At 35.8% G+C, this 18,641-nt stretch overlaps 1 non-coding gene across 1 annotated transcript; it reads right to left on the bottom strand.

The window, feature by feature from the left end:
- Positions 1 to 758: 758 nt before the first annotated feature.
- On the bottom strand, positions 759 to 865 carry LOC141636084 (small nucleolar RNA R71). The gene has a single exon (XR_012540721.1). It is a non-coding gene; the product is annotated as a small nucleolar RNA R71 (small nucleolar RNA).
- Positions 866 to 18,641: the final 17,776 nt, after the last annotated feature.

The following is an 18,641-nucleotide window of genomic DNA, read 5'->3' as shown; positions in this document are numbered from 1 at the left end:
ACCGAAAAGTAAAAGCTCCAAGTGAGTAGAAACTCCGACCAAAAATGGCGCCGTTGCCGGGGACGGTGTTAACTTGATTTGATTTTCTTAGATTGTTATTAGTTGTGTCTTTTTTTGCCTTGGGGAAGTAAAACTCCTCAAGGTTTGTTCTAATTATTTTCGAGGTGTTTGATATTTTGCATGTCTAGAAAATCACAAGGTAACTTGTTACCCATTGATCACGAAATTGAAAGGACTTTGACAAAGAATAGAAGACTTGCTAGAGGTACTTTGAGAGGTATTGGTGAGGTTGTAGATATTCAACCAAACACTATTGAGTTCATCAACCCTTTTGCAAGAGAAGGTGAGGAGAACCTAACACCCAATCCAACACAAAATCAGTCCACAATGCCTAAGTTTTCATCACATTTCGTACCAGCCGAGGAGAACCTACCCAATGGTATTCCCACACCACAACACTTAACCGGAATATTCATTGCTAAATTCGCATTTATCCAATTAGTCGAAAGAAGCCAATTTGGGGGGATGCCTAGTGAAGACCCTCACTCTCACATGGAGACTTTTTGTGACTATTGTGATGCGATTTCACAAACCGGTGTAACTCGAGACCAAATTCGATGGGTCTTATTTCCTTTTTCTCTAATCGGCACCGCAAAATAATGGTTGAAGAGGCTTGATAAGGCTACTCTTGGAATTGACTCTTGGAAGAAGTTGGCTCTAGCTTTCTACGAAAAATTCTACCCTCCGGAAAAGACTACATGCTAAGAGCTCAAATTACGGGTTTTAAGCAAAGGGATGAAGAATCTTTGTATGAAGCTTGGGAGCGGTTCAAAGGAATTTGTCGCTCATGCCCTCATCATGGACTTAGCGAGTGGTTCTTGGTACAGCAATTTTGGAATGGTCTTTATGAAGACTTAAGAAACATTCTCAACATGGGATCAAATGGTATGTTCACCGAAGTTGACGATAATCAAACTTGGAACAAGATTGAGGAAATGGCGGTCCATAACTCACAATATAGTAGACCTCGCAAGGCTACTAGAGGAGGAAAGCATGAAGTGGACTCTATTACTCCATTGGGTGCTCAACTTAGTGCTCATATTGATACCATAAACTTGAAGTTTGAGAAGGCTATGGCTAAACTTGAAGAAGCCTCAAAATCACCAAAGCATCATGTTAATGCCATGGTAGCATCTTCATCAATCCCAAGTGGGATATGTGAGAATTGTGGAACTTTGGGACATGACCAAAGTGAATGTAGGGGAACAAATGAACAAGTAAATGCTTTTCAAGCATACAAGAGTGGTACCCCTTATTCCAATTATTACAATGAAAACACCAAATTCCACCCAAATCTCTCATACAAAAGCCAAAATGTTCAAAACTCTCAACCAACATACACCCCACCTCCCATGAGAAACCAAAACCAAAGACCCTTTTTCAACCAAAATCAAGGTTACCAAAATCAAATTCCATACAATCAACAAAATGACCAAGGTTTTGATGTTCAAAAAGCGGTCCTCCAAATGAAAAAGAATCAACAAGAGTTTTTCACTCAAATGCAAAAGGATAGCCAAGAAAAGGACATCACCATCAACAACATCCTAGCCCACACAAAAATGTTGGAAACTCAATTGACCCAACTAGCATCTTCAAGTTCTCAAAGGCAAAAGGGGCAATTACCACCTCAAGGTAATCCCCCAAGACATGAAACGGTTAGTGTCATTCACTTGAGGAGTGGTATGAGATATGAAGGTCCAAATAAGCAAGTTGAGGATAAAGTTGTGGAAGCTAGTGACAAAGAAGAAGTTGTGCAAAACTCACTCCAAGGAAAGAGAACCAACAAAAGAAGAAGTTTCAAAGAAAAGTGAAGAGAAGGCCAAGGAGAAGGAGCCCATTGTGATTAGACTTCCATTCCCAAGTCGTCAAGCTAAGCCTAAGTTCGATGACCAACTTGAAAAATTTATGGAAATGGTGAAGAATTTGAAAGTCTCGATTCCCTTTACGGAATTAATCAATCACGTGCCGGCCTATGCAAAGTACATGAAGGACATCCTTACGAAAAAGAAGTCGATCCGGAAGCTTGAAACAATCGCCTTCACTAAGGTGAGTAGTGTAATCCTTCAAGGGAGTTCACCTCCGAAACTTAAAGATCCGGGTGTTAGAAATCTATATCTCATTATACAACATATTCATATATATGTTACAATTTAATTTTGTCATAAAAATAAATTTAGATCTTATGCATGCAAACATAATTAAAATAGAGAAGAAATCGTCATTCTTACTATAGTAGTTTCGGATTAAAAGGGCACAAGTGAGTTCTCCTTCTCACTTATTCTTGAGTTTTCCTTATAAATGGAAGAACAAGGATTCAAGTTTAGAATCCCTCCCAAAGATGAATACCAAGATAACCTCTTAAAAATAAATATTATTTGAATTTAGAACAATATTTATCTTACTAAAATTGACGACCCAAAACTATTATTTTTGTCTCTTGTAATTTCGGCCAAGAGAGGATAATTTTGGAGCTTTTTATTTCTCTAGTTTTTCATAAGATGTAGAGAGGTTTTTGTATTTCTTACACTAGAAATCATATGTAAAACTATGTATGAATAATTAGAGAGAAAAACTCTCTATGATGCCCTTTGAAAACCGGTGGGGTGAAAGAGAGAGAGCCAATGCATGGGCAAGTTATTCTTCTCAAGAAAACATAGGTAAGCATGGCTACTAGCTAGGTGTGTAATCATGTTGTTTCCACTTAAATAATTTAACACAATTTAAACACTATACTCCCTCCAATATTTCGGTCCATATAAGATAAAATGGGTTCCATTTTATCTTTGTCAATTTATCAATTCGTCACATGTCACAAGTCATGTAAAATTGTCATGCATTTTTAACATATTAAAAATCAACGTATTAATAAAAATACGTCATGTACAAAATCGACTTAGTAACTCATAATTACTTGTACCAAAACGGTTTACCAATTATAAATCACAACGTCTTGTATTTATAATAAATTATTCATTCAGTTTCAATTGTTTCTGTAAACAATAATTTCATCTAAGCAATAAAACAATTCGATTACTTAGACCGTGTCTAATTTAATCAAATTACAACGACACACGTAAATATTACTTCCAAAATCGTCCGTCAATTTTAAGTATTTTAAATGAATCGTATCGTCATACGATCAATTGAATATTCAATTAAGAGTGTTACCCTTTAGGTATGACCTAAGGGGATCAACTGATCACCACCGTCGCACGACAGTAATGTCAAACTCTAGTCAGCCAATCATTACCGATATGTGTGGACCAGTTGACTGTAAAATATTACATCCCGCATGTATTCTTAAAAAATGAGATTTAAACATGTGATCATCATGATCGACAGTTGTGATCGCATTATTGTCGGAGGACACTTATTCCAACAATCTCCCACTTGTCCTCGACAAGTGTGCGTCACCAATTCTATTGTCCTATTACTATCTCCCACTCAATGCAAGGTGTCTTTCAGGTCGTACTTGCAAGTGATCATATCGAGAGTGTTTTCCTCGATCTGGAGAATAACTGATTGTCCGGAATTATCTACCATAGATACCTTCCGAGCGTGGCCACGCATTTCCAGTTCATTACTCCTCGAGTGAACCTGAGATATTGTTATAACCCTGACAAGGGGTGGACAATTCCTATTGCACTTATTCCCTTTGACTAGCCACAGCCATCACAACCCAAAATATGCCCATTTGACCCCATTTACGAAGGTCGTAGTAACATAAATCAAAGTTAATCTGAAACTGTGCCACCATAGGCGAATAGTCTTTAGTCAAAAGAATCGACTCATTAGAATACTATCGTAGCTCTCGCCACGACCAGGCTATATAAATTTGCCAGAACTCTATAAGCGGTCATAAGGCCCGACAAAGTGTTCCTAACAGTCTGCCTATGTGATCGACTAGTCATCTCACATGACTCTATGGCACTTGAGCTTGTCATCAATCGCATCACACTCTAGTCACTTCGAGACGTCACCTCATATAAGTGACTATGGGAAAATACCATGTTAATCCGAGTTCACTTTAACGGGGTTCAATATTGTCTCTACAACCCGTTTGGATGTAACAAAGTATAAAAGGAGTTTTTATATTTAAAAACTCGAACGACAAATGTGATTATCACATATGAATAGTCAATACCTGATTACTACTTCATATTCTATAATCCAGTTTGATCTTGAATGTAGTTGTTCATCTCAATTCAATTGAAATGTCATGACTCATCATGTTAAGCCTATAAGAAGGCTTTGGTTAGTAGGTTTTATCAACTTCTTGTACCTTACTCAACCTTACTACATACTCGTTTTCCTTTGTAATGTATACATTTGAATTACAAAACTTTCTGAGTACGTGTCGAGATCCAATCAAGACATAGGCCCTCTAGCCTTAGAATAGCTCCCACTGTTTTCACAGTGTGTGGGACTCATCCTTCTTGCACATCTCATGATTGCAAGTGTACTCAATTTCCGTTGTAAATATTTCTCATTGTTCTTTATTGCCTAGAACGATTCTAGAAAATCTATTTCATAAATAACATAGCCACAATGGTATCTTAACCATCCTAATGTGTTTTGATTATGGTTTTGTCGGAAACCATGCGCAATCTCAATTGTCTATTGTTATTTGTGTAACACCTTTACACAAAATTGCATCAAAAACACTTTGCATTACATCCTCAATGCTTCTGCAAGCACTTAAGGGTAATATTTATGTCTTACTTGGTAACTATTACTTAAATTCGATTTGAAACAATTCATCATACTTAAAGTATATGAAGTGTTATACATCATTTCCTATTTAATTGATTCGAAAATGAAACAAATGGAATCAATCAAATATGTTCAACTCGATTGAACTAATCATGAAACTTATCAACATAAGACTTCTTATTTGATGCTAATATCATGTGTATTTATCTCCATAAATACGGATATTAAAGATGTATTATAATACTCCATAAGTCTTAAATCATTCCCAATGATCAATATGTCATCCACATATAAGACTAATTAAAATTACCGTAACTCCCACTAAACTCCATGCATAAACATAACTTCTCAACCTATTGAGAAAAGTTTTTATCAGAAGATCAAATCATAGATTCCAACTCATTGATGTCCTACTCAAGACCCTCTCTTAAGTTTCACATTATCTTAGGATTGCAAGAATCTACAAAACTCAAGACATGTATTTAATACATTCCTTCTAATTGAAGAAGTGGGTTTTAGAATCACTTGCTATATGTATATCATCATAATAAAACACAATCCCTAAGAAGATCCAAATAGACTTAAGCATTTCAAATAGTGCAAAACCCTTTGCTACCAATCAAGCTTTGATATCTAATAATTCATTTGGAATTAATTTCGGATTTTCATGGCTCTAAGCCTTGTATTGAGTTGTGACTTAAACACTCTCATATAAGTCAAATGTTCATTACTTTCCAGAAGTAATCAACTTGAATCAAACAATTTCTTTGTAAGTTGCAAGCTCTTTACTTTCTAAAATTAACACTAATTCATCGTCTTCAACAAGTGATGACTTTAACCTCCTAGGTTTTGAAGAAACAACGTCTTACACAAAACGTCTCATGTAGCCAAGAAAGACCAGTTTCTTGCGACATAACATTCTTTGTGGCTCTTTGAATAATTTCTCCCACTCTGTCTTCTAGAAATAAACTTGTATTCTAGAAAGACAGCTTCACGAGCCACAAACCCGTTGTACTCGTGATTATAGTAAGGAAAAATAAGCATTTGTTTCTTTTGAAAAACTTACTAACATGGTACCCTACCATTTCATATCTCATATCATTCGTTTTAGATTTAGTGGAAAAATAATTTAGACAAAATGATAAAATCCCCAAAAGGATCAAGTAACTCAAAGTAACTTGATTGAAGTCCAAACCATAATGCGTGCTAAGAGAGATTAATATGTGATACTATGTCACATTTCCTATGGCTTATATCAAAGTCTTCACTATGATAATCCGATCACGACTAAATCGTGATTTTTTGAACTCTTTGAACTTCTTCAAAGATTTCTCTATTTACCTTATTAAATAAACACATTAGTGTCAACCTAAATTGTTGGTAAAAGAAAATGATCAACCTATTTTGGATCAATGATTTACAACCTCGATCTCCTTTTCAACCACAAGACACGAGACATCTTGCTTTGAATACAAGATACGCATATACCATAAGATCTAATGGTTTCAAGAGTACTCAATAACTCTTTTCGTTCATCATTCCAGAATCTAAGGTTTAATCTTGGGTTACCAATTTGAGTCTTGCATCATCTTCATGATATATCATTCTAGTTGGGTTTAGAATATAATCACCTTGATAATAGGCTAGCCATACATCAAATCATGGTGTATAGGGTCACAAAAGTGAAACCTCTTTTGTATCTTAACAAGTTTATATTCTTATTTAGAGTTTATGCACTTAATAGTCACAATTAAGTACAACTCTAAACCCAAAAACTAGATTGAGTATACAATGACTCTATCTCTCAACATCATTGTTGCTAGTCGTCATATTCAAATCATCCTATGTATCAAATACAATGATGAAAACCACCACCGGTTTCTAATATTGACGAAGTAGTACTAGCAAAATTTATGCCAATCAAATAAACATTTAAAGAAGAAGGTCCCATTAGATGTCCCACAACTAACTTGTTGATTCTTCAATAATTTGGGGTAGTTTCCTTTTTAGCGTCCAACAATTAAGACAATGGAAATTTTATCGGTCGGGATTGATAGGTTTAGTATCGTTATTCTAAATAACTTTACTTTTAACATTACCTTGTATCAATTCCATTCTAATTTTACTTCTTTGAAATTCGTCCTTTTCTTAACGGTTTAAGAGAATCCTCCCACTCATTTCAATGAGTCTTTGCTTAGAGAAGCAAAATTGAATTTCGTGAAGACTACTCTTCAATTCATTTGTTTAGTCTTAAAACTTTTATTGAAGTGGTTGCGGTATTTTGGTCAATTTTGATTTCAAACAAATCTAGTTACCAAAATGATGTAACGTTTCAAAGTACTTAACGCAATTAAGCATATGAGAAACAATTCATTGTAAGTAGATATGTTAGTCAAGAATCAAAATCCATTTTGATCACGAATAAGTTTTATCTATACTCTTCACAAGAGATCCTTACAATGGATAATACGAGGTTTTTAGAAGAAAAATTCAAATTTTGTCTTTAGTTACGATGTTTTAATGGAGATTTGAATCAAAAACGAAATGATATCGTATATGAATTATTGTAAAGAAATAGAACAATATGATAACGGAATAGTGGAAAACTTAACATTTATCGTTTTATTAATACTTGTAAATAACAAGTAAAGCATTTACATAGTGACCTCTACCCAACTATGATAAATGATTCCAAGATTATAATTCATATTAACTTGGGGCACGGTGTGCCGAAATACCCTTTATTAATATAACTCGGTGGATTAACTCTTTAATCGATTCTACTTTTAGAACTCTTGGTCGATAAAATTACATTAATACTTATCTTTAGCCCGAAACACATCCGGAAATCGTCGTGAATACTTTCGTTGAGTTCAACCCAAATTTCGTATAAATGTGTCCATGATCCAAACTCATATAAACTTAGGGCAAGGTGTGCCGAAATACCCTTCATTAACATAAATTCGGTGGATAGACATTTATCACCCACTTCCCCTATGTAACAAGGTTTGTACCCCGGTGTGACCGAGTGCACTCCCTCACGAAATAGGTTTTCATGGTTTCTACTTTTTGGTAAGGCTAAATCTCAATTGTTTATTTAGCGAGAGGTCATGTCAATTTATTATCTATCACGTTTTAAGTGAACTAAAGCGGTGAACTACGATAATTGTAATTGACACGGTCGATAAACCCGATATAAAGATAATGCATGTTTTAGTTATGGCGATTTAGCGATGCATGCAACATATAAAATAAAATGCAAAGTATAAATAAAATCCTAGTATGGCCTTCCTAGAATAGTAAATCTAATAAACTATTACAAATTTGGAAACCAACTCCTTTGGTCCCTTGAACTTCGGTCTTGGCACGCATCTCGAGGTAATACCGTCTTCATGGAAACTCCGGGAAATTACAAAGTAATAAATAAAATTGTAAATGAATTACATAATTTCCAATTATACATTTGTAATTAAAATTTAAATCTATTAAATTACAAAACGGTGATGCGAGATCACAATAAATTACAACCGAATCGATATTCCCATACATTTCGGATAATATCAATTAAAACTAAGGCCATACTAAGTAAAATTACATAATTCAAAATTACATATAAATAAAATTATGACAATCATAAATAAAATGCAACATTATATTATGTATGAACATGCCCAATTTTATGCTAAATTGCCTTTAAGGAGCCAATATCGTATATTAATCGATTTTTACGGATTTGCGTGATTTAACCTTTTATAATCACAATAATTACATAAAATCATATTTATGTACAAGTTAATTATCCTAACCATCTTAGGACTCAAAATTAGTCTCCATTAACATTTGACGATAATTAACTTATATTTCTTAATATTGTTCATAAATGGACTCAAAATTACAATATTATGTCATAAACTTCAAATAAAATCATAACAATTTCAAATAAATTTGAAATTTGAAATTTAAACTCATGAACATTCTTGAAAAATACCATGACACTCATAATATTCAAAACTTAGGTTAAAAATTTCGAAAATTTATCGAGAAAAACAATGTTGCGGTTTATCGGATTTATCAATTATTACCATAAAAATATGAGAAAAATTAATTTTACTAACTTTTCACTTTTAGATCTAATATATATGATAAAATGCAATATGTGATGTTTTTCCTTAGTCATGAAGTATGTTTTAGCAATTTTTACTAATTAAAGTCACTATTTATGTGTTTTCCATCAAAAATTCATAAATCATGCATAAAGACTTATTATAGCCAAATATTTTACACACATCTTGTAAAATTTCATGTGACAACATACTAAATTTCTATGACCAGATTCGAAATATAACTCATATTAACCTATTTTCTCATTTAAATACGATTTTATCTTGAAAAATCCATATTTCGAGCATAACAACTCATATTATTATTCAAATTTACAGGCCATCAATATATAATATATATGAAAACATATCGAAAAACCAACTGGAAAAAACGAAGTTTAGCTATTTTTAGTCCAAAAATGACATTTTAATCATAAAAATCACATTTTTAATGCCATTATTAATAAAAATGAACAATAAAATCTATAAATAAACCAAAATATCCTAAAAACATTTTAGGACCAGAAACTTTAACATGCATAATTAATTTCGTGATATATCATAATAAACACAAATTTATAAGTTTTATTCGTTAATCGTATAACTCGGAAAAACAATAACCGATTTGCATTCAAACAACCTAAGGCTCTGATACCGCTTGTTAGAAATCTATATCTCATTATACAACATATTCATATATGTTACAATTTAGTTTTGTCATAAAAATAAATTTAGATCTTATGCATGCAAACATAATTAAAATAGAGAAGAAATCGTCATTCTTACTATAGTAGTTTCGGATTAAAAGGGCACAAGTGAGTTCTCCTTCTCACTTGTTCTTGAGCTTTCCTTATAAATGGAAGAACAATAATTCAAGTTTATAATCCCTCCCAAAGATGAATACCCAAGATAACCTCTTAAAAATAAATATTATTTGAATCTAGAACAATATTTATCTTACTAAAATTGACCCAAAACTATTATTTTTGTCTCTTGTAATTTCGGCCAAGAGAGGATAATTTTGGAGCTTTTTATTTCTCTATTTTTTCATAAGATGTAGAGAGGTTTTTGTATTTCTTACACTAGAAGTCATATGTAAAACTATGAATGAATAATTAGAGAGAAAAACTCTCTATGATGCCCTTTGAAAACCGGTGGGGTGAAAGAGAGAGAGCCAATGCATGGGCAAGTTATTCTTCTCAAGAAAACATAGGTATGCATGGCTACTAGCTAGGTGTGTAATCATGTTACTTCCACTTAAATAATTTAACACAATTTAAACACTATACTCCCTCCAATATTTCGGTCCATATAAGATAAAAGGGGTTCCATTTTATCTTTGTCAATTTATCAATTCGTCACATGTCACAAGTCATGTAAAATTGTCATGCATTTTTAACATATTAAAAATCAACGTATTAATAAAAATACGTCATGTACAAAATCAACTTAGTAATTCATAATTACTTGTACCAAAACGGTTTACCAATTATCAATCACAAAGTCTTGTATTTATAATAAATTATTCATTCAGTTTCAATTGTTTCTGTAAACAATAATTTCATCTAAGCAATAAAACAATTCGATTACTTAGACCGTGTCTAATTTAATCAAATTACAACGAGACACGTAAATATTACTTCCAAAATCGTCCGTCAATTTTAAGTAATTTATTTGACTCGTATCGTCATACGATCCATTGAATATTCAATTAAGAGTGTATGACCTAAGGGGATCAACTGATCACCACCGTCGCACGACAGTAATGTCAAACTCTAGTCAACCAATCATTACCGATATGTGTGGACCAGTTGACTGTAAAATATTACATCCCACATGTATTCTTAAAAAATGAGATTTAAACATGTGATCATCATGATCGACAGTTGTGATCTCTTTATTGTCGGAGGACACTTATTCCAACACCGGGAAGCTTCTCAATACCGTGTACCATTGGCGACACCACGATCAACAAGGCTTTGTGTGATCTAGGAGCAAGTGTGAGTGTTATGCCGTATTCGGTTAGTAAAAGGTTAGGGATGAGAGAGCTTAAATGTACTAACATCACACTCCAAATGGCCGATAGATCGACGAAGACAACGTTAGGGATATGGGAAGATGTTCCCGTGAGAGTTGGGAAATTTTTCATCCTGGTGGACTTTGTCATTGTTGACATGGAAGAAGACTCCAATATTCCGATCATTCTAGGAAGACCTTTCTTGCACACCGCGGGTGCGGTGATAGATGTGAAGCACGGAGAGCTTACTCTAGAAGTGGGAGACGAGAGTATAACTTTCAATCTTGACAAGACCATGAGAGCTCCCCGTTTGTATGAGCCATGCTTTATGGTTGATCACTATAGCCGGAAGGATGATAGGAAGAAGTCGGAATTCCAATGGAAAAAGAAAGTTGATGATGCTCCATTCAAAGAGCAAGAGAATAGCAACAAAGAGAGCTTGAAAAGCTCACCCATGACAAGTGAAGAGGATGGCCTCATTGGCCAAAACAAGAAAAGGGAGAGTTGTCTCTATCAACTCAAGAGATTTTTAATGATCAAGTAGACGAAGTTTGCGGTCTTTGGGATGATGAGTTCGAAGGGATATTCAATCCCTACATTGGTAATGCTATGAACCAAGACCATCATGGAGAACAACAAGTGCAAAGATCTATTGAGGTTCTTTATTATGACAATACACAAGCTTTCGACTACTTCTTCAAGGTGTTGAGTAACATCAAAAACACCTTGAACATGCCCCCTTGACATTTCACATTGGATGAGAGTTTGGTGGAGTCCTCCCTAAACCACCATTTTTAAATATTCTAACTCCCTAACTTGCATTTCAATTTTTAAATTGCATTTTTGTCATTTTTGGATTTATATTTTTGTGCCTTGATCAAGATATTCATCATTTTTGAGAGAAGTGGGGGAGGGACTTATGACTTTATTGATGTGTAGTGCTTTGACTTAGTGTGGGGATAGCAATTGCCTAGGCTATTCATGCCTTTGTAGTGCCCCCACAATGAAGAACATGAGAATTAAAGATTGAAAATGACACGGGTTAAGCAGTACCCACGGATGGACCTGAATCCGTGCGGACAGGAAGGAATCCGAGGGTCTCAGTGGAGAATCCGCTCGTCCTGATGAATCCGAGCGTCCAATATCACCAGACGCTCGTCTGGCTGAGCTGTGGGATTTAAAAAATGGTCTATCACAGAATCCGAGCGTCCTAGCGAGGAATCCGCGCGTCTGATACAAGACGCTCGTCTTGCAGAGAAGACGCTCTTCTTTATGCTGTTGAAATTTAAGGAATCACCCTGTAACAGAATTCGAGCGTCTTTCAAAGAATCCGCTCGTCTTACATTGAGGAATCCGCTAGTCTTTATACAAAGACGCTCGTCCCATAGCGTCTTTTCCTGAAGCAAATCGTGTAGAATCCGAGCGTCCCAGACACCAATCCGCTCGTCCCTGCTGCTGTTTTCAAAATTAACGGGTCTTTTAAACTCTTACTCCCTCATTCATTTTCATTTCTTCTACATTCAAACACTACCCTCAACACAAAAACCCCAAAACCCTCATCCTCTACATCAACAAAACAAGATTTCCTCAACCAAATTCAACAAAATAAAATCCAAACTTCCCCACAACAAAAATTAATCACTCCTTTTACAACAAAAAGTCATTCAAACACCAAAATCATCAACCTTTGAGTCGATTTTTAAAATAAAAAGCAACATTCTTTCATCTTAAATTGATTTGTGCGTACCTAAAAATTGAAGATTTCATTCTCTCTTTGGTGTAATCAACAATGGCAAGAACTAAAGGAGGTAACAAGGCACCCCCAAAGAAGACACTTTCAAAAAGGCAACAACTTCTTCAAGCAAAATAATTGTCTAAGGCATTGGTAGTTCATGAGGCAAGGTTGGAGGTTTAACAAGGTCCCTCTATGGAAGCTACAACATCAACAACTCCGGTCATTTAGCAACTATCTAATTATCCGGAGGTAATTTTCACTTCCGACTCTCGTAGGGATAAATTTCTTCTCTTTGCTAAGAAGACCATTATGCCTACAAAATTTATTTGTGAAGATGCTTTGTCTAAGTTGGGTTTTCTTGAACAAACCAAAACCTTCTTTGAGGCTATGGGATTGGTTAAATTGTTCACCATGAAGGAATTGACATACCCCTCCCTCACATTGGAATTTTTGAGTTCTTTGAAAGTTACAAGGGTGGAAACTAGAACCCACATCGAGTTTCGTCTTGCAAATACCAATAGACGCATCACTTTTGGTGAATTGAGTAAGATTTTAGGCCTTAGTGATACCCCATACTATCACAAGATCCCCGAAAAGTATGACCCCGCTCCTCTTTGGGAGGCAATTTCCGGAAAGAAATTTGTGCGCTTTCATGATTATCGTGCTCTATTAGTCCACCATCCGGGCATTAGACTGTGGCATAAGGTCATTGGGAATACTTTGGTAGCAAGAAATGACACTAATCATCTTACCAAGCTCGATTTGTTCTTCTTGAGTCGGCCTTGAACATAGGAAGGGAATATACTAAGCCAGATAATGCTCTAAGACTTTTGGTTGAAAGATAGCTTAATGTCGATTGTGGTAAAGAGGGCACCGCTTTTATTGTGAATGGAGGACTAGTTACCCATTTGGCCAAGCACTTTAACCCAAATTTCAACAAAGATAAGACTTATGTGGCGGTCAAAGGAGGTCATCTCATTGATATGGACACCATGATTCACAAGTTTAAGTGGGTCAAGCATGCTCCTCTTGACACCAAATATGGGTGGTTAACCAATGAAGCTAGGTCCTTCACTTTGCCTTCAAAGATTTGCCGATTGAGTGTTCACCGACCCAACTACCTTTTTCCACTCTCCGAGGAGACCGAGTACATTATTCAACAACAAAGAGGCGAGATTGATGAGCCCTTCTCCTCCATTGTAACACCACCCTACCCATTTGAGTATCACGAGTTTAAACCCAAGGATGTCGAGGTAGGAAATGATTACATGACTCTACTCATGAGGGAAATGCACAAGCAAGCTTACAATGATAGAGCGGATGCTTACAAGGCTCAATATCCGCCCCACCTACATCTAGCTAGGCAAGGACTTCTTGATCCATCATGTCCTTTGTTTAGTTGGGCGGATAGGGAATTTTTCTTTCCTAGCACCTCTAGTGGTGGAAGTCGGGTGGAGAGGATGTTGTTGATGAGGGTGTTGATGAAGAAGGTGAAGAACAAGAGGTTCAAGAGAATGTTGAAGAAGAAGAAGCTCAAGATGAGCAAGGAGAAGAAAGTGAGGAAGAGCAAGGAAGTGAAAGTGGGAGTGGAGATGATTCCACTTCTATGGAGGAAGATGATGATAATGATGATATGATGGAGGATTAGAAAACCTTGGAGGCTCCTACACTCTTTCACCCCTCTTATGGTTTGTCTACTTCTTTTGTTTTCTTTATTGTATTTTGATCATTTGTTTGAGGAGTCCTAGCAACATGGAGGACTAACACCTTGGCTCCATTAAGGTGTTCTTTTTATTGTTCCCACATGTAAAATCCAAAATGACAATTTGTAGTTTCATGCATTGCATTCCGTGTGCATGAACTACCCCGAAATTCAAGACATTAGAAATAATGTCTATTTTGGTTTGGGGAAGTTCATGCATACGCATCGGGAGGTAATCTAAATTACGCTCTCCGCCATAACAAAAACCCATGCATCATGTAGTGTAGCTTAATATAGTTTGCATTTAGTTTAGAAATCATGCATCATGCTTGCATAATTTCCTATCGTATTGGCCATTGAGGACAATGCCCATACTAGTGTGGGGATGGGAAATTCTGACTTGACTTTTATTCAAAAATCCAAAAAAAATCAAAAAAATTCGAAAAAACAAAAAAAATTGAAAAATCCAAAAACATGTTCATTTCCTTTGTAGTGTAGTCTTGTATATATTGTTTGTATATATTGTGTTTGTCTATCCTTGTTCACATTGATCGACTATGCCACATCCGAGACATGAGGATATTGAAGACCGCATGGTATGATCTTTCCAATCTCCTTTTTCCTCTTTATGTTAATGACTATGTGGCTTTATTTTGATTGATGCGGTATAAACAATGTGAATTTAGGACTTGCATTTAGATTATTTGCCATACTAGTTGGTAGAATCATATATATGAGGTTGTATATATGTTAGTTGCATCATGGCATGTAGTTTGCATGTTAGAAAAATTTTGTGAAACCGTCTACTTGGGAAGCTTGACAAGTGTATATAGGCCCTAGTAGATGCTTTTTCTTCTTAAGACTTTGCTTGTTAGAATACTTGTAAAACACCCTAGGATGTGTCATGCTAGTATCCTTTGACCCATGGATTAAGGCCTAGTCAAGAGTACCTTGTGGTGTGATAACTCCTTGGCTACCGTTTATTCCAAGGTGACCCTTGAAACCATGCAACCATCATTCATCCATGTTCTACCACAGTTTTTGTCATCAAAGGGAATGGGCACAAAAAGAAATTGTTCAAAAATTTGAGTTCAAGAAAAAAAAGAAAAGAAAAAGTTTGCAAATTGCATCAAAAGAAAAGAGGAGTAACAAAAATGAAAACTCCTATGCTTCAAATATAAGGCACCCTCGTTACTAATTGGAGTGACTTTGAAAATGTTCAAAAGAAAAATGCAAAAGTTGAAAAGTTGTCAAGTATTGAAATGCCAAAAATCAAAAGAAATGGCAAAAGAAAATGTTCTCAAATGTTATATGCCACAAGAAATTGGGGGGAAAAACAACAAAGCAAACAACCAAATGAAACTCAAATTCTATCGATCCCTTTATCCATCGTATCCACTTTTGTGCGTGGTAGAGAGGGGATGACCCTTCTCCTTGTCTAGGCAAGAAGGGGAATTCCGTGATCCTCCAGTCTTTCTAACGCCATAGGGAGTCTATTCTTGACAAAAGCATTTAACGATTGAGGACAAAGGTAACCTAGCTTGACACAACTTGGAGGTGATTTATTGGTATCCTTCTAGGCTTAGTAATTTGAAGAAATTGCATCTATGAAGGAGTGTGTACCCTTGAATTGCTTCCCTTATAGATAATTTCTGCCACTTAGAAGAGGAAAGTGGCTATTCTTTTGTAGATGCATCCATTACTTGGTTTTGTGTGCTTTAATGATTGGATGTGTCGCCATTTTAGCAAGACCCACCTTGCCTTGCAAGAAGGCATCCTACCTCATGGTTGTCTTGTTGTGAGTTGAAGGGGCGAAGTGAGACCCGCTAATTGTCACATATCGGCTATGCTATTAGGTTAGTTTAAATAACGGTCCTAGTTTTTGTCACCTCTTTACTCGGGACGAGCAAAGGTTCGGTTTGGGGATATTTGATGTGACCATTATTTGAGCACATTTAGTCCCCGAATTAGCCTCGTTCCTATGTTTTTTAGTGCATATTTGAGTCATTTACTATCTTTAGTCCTTTGTTTTGCATATTCTTTGAGGTTTTGTTTCCTTGGTAGGAGAGGAGTGCAAACCTTGCATTTACTATCTTTAGTCCAAACACTCCACAATCCGCTCGTCCTGCCCAACAATCTGCCCGTCCAGCCACCAGGCAATCCGCCCGTCAGATTCCCTTACAGTCCCATACGTCCTTTCTTCATGCTCCATGAAAGATGCGCATATTTATGAAAGACCGGCAAAAAGGAGACCGGCATCTCTTTTTAGAGGAGCGATTCCTCATGAACTTAATCGTCATTTAAGCCCTTAGTAAACCGTAATTTGTGTACCTAATCCCCACTATAAATACCCCATTAGTCTAATTAGATAATCATGTTCTTCTTATCAATCTTTAGTGTAGTTTATATCATTCTAATCTCTTCTTAATCTTGTAATCAACTTTTAATCAAGTCTTAATACAAATATCATTTCCTTAATCTTTCTTTTGTTCATCTTTGATTTTGGGTAATTGAAGATTATTTGGGTTATTATTGGGAGATTGACAACCTTCCAATCAATCATCAAGTATTTATATTATTCTTTGCTTTATTTTGGAATCATTAGTAGGTATAATTCTCTTAATCCTTTTTTAATTATTGTTAATCATCTTCATTTATTCATCATGTTTTGCATTGTTAATGTGATTGACAAACTTGTTAACATGCTAAACTTGATAATGAGTGAGTAGTTTCCTTAACTAGGGTTAATGGGTAATTAGGGGAAACCAACATGGGGGATGATTCATGCTTAATTTAATATGTTTTCATAGTTTATTTGCTTGCTTGTTGTGAGCTCAAATTATGCACATGTTATGTTTGATAAAATGCGAGCCTATGAATCCTTGCATTTTTTACCCTTCACATACCTTTTCAATGAGACTTGTAAGACATAAACCAACTCGAGTCTCATTAGACCATGCATATAGTTGAGTAGGGAGGATTAAGTCGACTTGTAGGTGTTGTACAATCTAATCGATTCGGCTCCGGGACCCAAACCATTCTAGGATTGTAAGATATAAACCAACTCGATCCATCACAACAATAATTGCTTGCTTATAATTTGAGAATATGTTTGTATGATCAATTCCCATGAATCCCCTATGACCCCATGACACCCTAGTGCTTTTAATCAATTGTTTACATCTCTTTTTAATCATCTTGATTGTTTACTTTTTATTGCTATTTAGTTTAGTGATCTTCTCATCTCAACCCCAAATCGTGACACCCCTAGACACCGCTACTTGCAATCGAAAATCCTACATCAATACCCCTCCCTTGGGATCCGACCTTTACTTGCCTCTTTACTAATAGTAGAGTTGTTTGTGAAGTTATAAATATTGTTTTGGTCTAGGTGCTCCTAACGACAAGTAACCGAAAAGTAAAAGCTCCAAGTGAGTAGAAACTCCGACCAGCGATCTTGGCGCTAGCGTGAGTGTCTTACCGTTGTCTCTGGCTAAGAGACTTGGTTTGACAAAGTTTAATTGCACAAATATGACTGTTCAGATGGCCGACCGTAGCATATCACGACCACTAGGTGTTATAAAAGACATACTTGTTAAGATCGGGAGATTCTTTATTCCCGTTGACTTCGTTGTACTTGACATCCCCGAAGATGCCCATACCCCTATTATTTTAGGGAGACCATTTTTATTTACTGCCCGTGCCGTAATAGATGTCGGGGGCAAGACATTGACTTTTCAGGTTGGGGATGAGGAATTGATATTCCATCAGTCTAAGTTCCACAGGGCTCCCATGCAAGCTCGGCCTTGTAATGCCCTCTCTTCTATTGACCCTCTTATTGACACTCCAAACGAGAATTTGGAGTATTGTGCTGCTATTGTGACCCCTCCACCTCAGGTTGAGAGCAAAAAGGAGGAAAGTTCGTCTGTTTTCCTTGTTGCAGGTACAGATGAAAATAATGCAGGATCTGTCAAAGGGTATTGTGCAGTTAATGTCAGTCAAAGTGGGAGCAATGACGTTAAAGCCGGTGAGAAAAGAGTAAGGATGAGAAAAGTTCGCGTGTATGTGGACGTCAACTATTCTCCTCCTAATGAGTCAAATGCAAGCTCGTGAAAATTGAAGAGAACGATTAATGTTGCTGAGATGACGTCCTCCAGTTAGAAGCCCTCCGAGGGGCTACTGAATTGCTTCGAGAAGTGAGCGGGGAAATGCCCCGTATAACAAATTGTAAAAACAATTTTTAAATTTTCCGTCGAATTTCATTTATTGCTTTTAATTAGGATAATTAGAATTTAAACGATTTTTTTAGCATAG

This window comes from Silene latifolia, chromosome Y (genome assembly GCF_048544455.1).
Source record: "Silene latifolia isolate original U9 population chromosome Y, ASM4854445v1, whole genome shotgun sequence".
NCBI lineage: Eukaryota > Viridiplantae > Streptophyta > Magnoliopsida > Caryophyllales > Caryophyllaceae > Silene > Silene latifolia.
This window is presented reverse-complemented; position numbering and strand designations above follow the sequence as displayed.